Source organism: Candoia aspera, chromosome 3 (assembly GCF_035149785.1).
Source record: "Candoia aspera isolate rCanAsp1 chromosome 3, rCanAsp1.hap2, whole genome shotgun sequence".
In the NCBI taxonomy this organism is placed as follows: Eukaryota; Metazoa; Chordata; class Lepidosauria; order Squamata; family Boidae; genus Candoia; species Candoia aspera.
The window spans coordinates 21,134,326-21,138,868 of NC_086155.1; the positions used below are offsets into that span (position 1 = coordinate 21,134,326).

Consider the following 4,543-nt stretch of genomic DNA (forward strand, 5'->3'; position numbering starts at 1 on the left):
TGTGTTCCTGCATTTTTTAAATGTCTCCACTTATGGATAGAATGAAAGCACTGAAAGGAAATCTAGGGCAAGCATCAGATTAAAACTGGATCCCCACCCCCATGAGGCCCTCACGCACAGTAATTAGCTTCCTTGCAAAATGACCCACTTGCTCTCTTGAATTTGAGCTCACCTGATAGTAATAGCTGGGCCCAATGTGGGAAGCCAACTTTCATTTTAGTTTTCCCAAAATATTCTGGAGTAGTGTTATGTCAGACACAATCTGTTGCATTCCAGATGTTGTGGACTTCAACTCCTATCAGACCCTGATAAGATAGCCAGTAATCACTGAATTGTAGAAATTATTGTTCAAAGCATGTGACAGATTCCAGCTTGCCTATTCCTGCACTGTAATACCCAGCTAAGGTAGGAGAGCCAATGAACAACACCAATAGGACTTTCTAGGAGCTTCAGTAACAGAGCTGGTGCTAGTGCCAGCCCCGTTCAAAACATGACAAATGCAGTATATTCTACAGCTCAGAATCCTTGATGTCAACCTCCAATCAAGCCCAGATACAACTCTTTTTTGTCATAAATGAGCTTTTTCTTACGTTATTTTATCACCAAACATATCCATGATAGATATGCAACTTGTTTACTTTTTAAATAAAGTTTCTGTATTGTAATGTGTGACCTTTCTGTTAGCGAGTGTCACTTCTACATTAAACTTTATTTCACAATAACAATCTTAGTAATGAGAGAATTGATGTCTAGGGTATATTTTCATTGCAATGGCTGGACAATTCCAGGAAATCCTTTCCAATTTTACAAAGCAAAACTAGCATGTTCTGTGATTAGATATGATATATACTCAGGCATGCATTATCTCAGTATATACAAATTAACGAAATACGGCTATAAAGGAAGCTCAAGTATACATTGTCTGTTGACTTTTGCATGAAAATTGTAACAAGGCGAGTGGATGGAGCTGAAAGACATAAAATATAAGCTTTGTGAATGTCAGTAAGCTTTTCTTCTTCTGTTGGCAGAGTATCAAACTAAGTGGACCTGGAAGGAACTTTTCAGCAGACTTAACAGAAGTTTACTCTTGACAGTTATGCCTCATGAGGGGTCAGAAAAAGGATTAATAGTCCTAGCTAAATTTGCTTATGATTAGTCAATTCACTAAGTGCCCATCCCCTGGAATACCCTGTCAGAAAACTGATGGGAAACTGGTAAGAACAGATGCTACACTTGATCTTTGCCAAAAGGCCAAGAAGCAGTGGGAAACCATTATTCACCCTTTGTTTTTCAAATTTCAGCTACACAATCTTGGAGTGTGAAAGTTCATGAAAAGGGGTCAAGGAGACTATAAATGGCCTGTGGACCTGGGGTTGCCCAAATCCCCCTTTGAAATGAGAGAGAATGATCTCAGTATCAGGACACCTGTTTTCAGTGAGTCTCTTCTTCCTCATGTCCTGTTACCACTGCTCATATGCTTGGTAACCATGTAGGGGCAAAGGGCAAGACTAGTATCAATAGCTTCTCTTTTTCCTTCTCCCCAGCACAGATAAAGAAATGGTGACCACAAGGAACTAGAGCAGGTAGATGGGGGAAGTTAGCAGTGGCCCCTTTGCTGGAGCAAGAGTTTCAGCAGGTGCTCAGTAATAAGATTTCCTGATGGTGACATTAAAATGAGCAATTTCCATGGACTGTCCATCTTGAAGAAAGAGATTTTAATCAGTGTCCTCATCTTTATGCAAATACTATCCTACTTGGAATTAATTCTCTTCCTGATGGATTTTCTGTCATAGTAGAAACAGTCTGACCCTAAAAACTGTTCTGCTTTCCAATAATTTAGCATTGATTTATATGGTATACATTTCTTACTTCTACAGGGTGGTCTTGAGCTGGTGTCAGATGCTCCAGCATTAGCTGTTGGAACATCTGAGTCTTTTTAAAGAAAAGGTGTGTTCTGACATGTCTGCATTTTTAACCATTCCTATTTAATTATTATAAAAAATAAATTACTTTCGGAGGAAAAGAAAAAGTCAGTAAAATTATGAGTGGAGTTTTTGTATTACCTTAGCTACAAGCAGTTATTCATTCTCTTTCATTGACAATTTAATTGAAGTGTGGGAGGCCAGAGAAGATCCAGACTACTTTCCATGCTTCAGTTAAATTCCAAGGGAAGACATTGTGAAAGAACCCTTCCCATGGATAATTTTTAAATTGGAAAGTGGGAGGTACTGGGGTGGCTCAAAACCAATAAGTTTTGTTGTAAACCACCCAGAGTCCCCCCTTTGGGGGGAGATGGGCAGTGGCTAAATTTAATAAAGAAAGAAAGTATATAACAACAGCAGCATTCTCACCACCTAGAATTTCTGAAGAAATTCTAATTTCTAAAAAACAAGTTAGCAAAACACGAATCTCTTTCACAGTGGAAAATAATTTTCAGTAAACTGGTAGACAGTTTTTGACTCAATATTACCTCTTGGCTTACAAACTAACTCTACTCCTGGTTTCTTTGTCTAACCTTTATCCTTTAAGTCAGCGGTTTCCAACCTTTTTGGCACCAGGGACTGGTTTCATGGAAGACAATTTTTCCATGGACTGGGGGGGTGGGGGGGAAGTTTCGGGATGATTCAAGCACTTCCTCTTTTTCCTGACATTTTATTCTTTTTTCTTCACGCTGTTTGGAAATAGCAGCCAATGGGCTTGCTTTCTCTGACAGGAGGCAGAGCTCAGGGGGTAATGTGAGCGATGGGGAGCAGCTGTAAATACTCAGGCTGTAAATTCACTTGCTCGCCCACTGCTTGTCTCCTGCTGTGCGGCCCGGTTCCTAACAGGCCATGGACTGGTACCGGTCCGCAACCTGGGGGTTGGGGACCCCTGCTTTAAGTGATAAAAGTTTTTAATACAGATATCAATCACTGCCTTATAAACCCATGGTATTTCCAGAGTTACACCAAATGTACATCAAGGGAAAGAAGAATGGTATTCTCCTGTGATATGTCACTTTCTTCTATTTGAAATCATTATTACAGCAGCATAATCTCATTCAGGAATACAATGCCATTTTTTCTTCTTTAAAGCAAGTGGACATATGTTTATTTACAAAAACTGATGAGTATCTAAATATCTGGGTCCTCTTTCACATAATTGTGAACCATTAAGCAAGGGATGTTTACCTATCTTCAACCTGGTACTCTCCAGTTATGTTAGATCCCAGGTTTCACAATTCTGAGCCAGCTGCTCTGTTTTGGTAATATGTCCCTAGAAGAAGAGGATAGGAAGAACAAAAAACAAGAAACCCCTAATTCTAATACTATAAGAGAGGGAGACAAAGTTTTCTGTATACACATTTTCCATCCGATGCAAGATTTTATCTACCTATGTCATGTTTCTCCTCATCTGCCCTACCTTCATCCAAGGCACTTTTGTCTTTCCTCATAGCAATTGCAGTAGTACCCTAATCATTTTCACATGCTTCAACCTCTACCTGTCTCTGCCTCTAGTTATTTCTTAGGAACTTCTTCACAGTGTAAAATTAAACTTGTAGTGAAAGGAAGATTGCCTGAGCTTCAAGACCACTCTGGATCACTTTTGGAGTACAGTCCTAAGAGGGAAGTATCTGAATAATTCAAATGATGCTGGACAGCAAGCAGCTGAAGGTAGTTTGAGTTAGATTTCTGCACTGAACAGGGAGTTGGACTCAGCAGTCTAAATGGCCTCTTCCAGCTCTATGTTTCTATGAACAGACATAGAAGTATCCAAAGAGAGGGGTCAAATGACAAAAGCAGCATCCTGCTGTTATAATGCAGGCTCCATCCCTTTTGAACATGCATTGTGACTTCACTTGCTTGTACAAAAAGGTGGAGTTTTCAGCATAACAGTGCAGTGCTTTTTTCTTCATTTAGATGCAAGTGTTGGATTTTGTGGATGTCTCTGAATAGACATATAAACATCCATGGGGAATAAATTCCAATTCTTTCCCATTCTTGCTAAGTGATAAAAGAGTACTTTACAATGACAGCATTGGATTTTTGGAATAAACTGGTACAAGGACAACAGCAATAAAATACTGCTTTGTTTGTAACTAGCAGTTACAGAACACTCCCCTTGAAATATTTCATAAAACACATCCAAAAGCTGACAAAAAATTATTTGCTTATGTGTACATTTATCCTTTTATCCTCATATCCACACCTGACACTTGCCAAGGACAGTACAGGAATTTATGTGCTTGAAGACTAGGTAAATCTGTAATGCTTGAATGTTATTCTTTTCAGGAAATAGATTTCAATCTGCTACATCTCTTTTACTTTAGGAAGAGTGATGGTGATAAAAGTTATTTTTACTGACATTGAAACAACTAAGATGCAATACATGTTTCATTTAGTTTTTAAAAATCACCCCTTCTTTTAATTGAGGATGAGGTGAGGAGTGAATAAAAGTGTGTCTATAAATGATAGCAAGATGGGAAAGAAAACAAGCAGCAAAATGAATCCTGGGTAAGCATTTTTGAAACTGCATGAATAAATTGAAATTATATGATCATAAC

At 38.7% G+C, this 4,543-nt stretch overlaps 1 pseudogene; it reads right to left on the reverse strand.

The window, feature by feature from the left end:
* Positions 1-1,117: 1,117 nt before the first annotated feature.
* On the reverse strand, positions 1,118-1,263 carry LOC134495072 (U2 spliceosomal RNA; annotated as a pseudogene).
* Between the last annotated feature and the right edge of the window lie 3,280 nt (positions 1,264-4,543).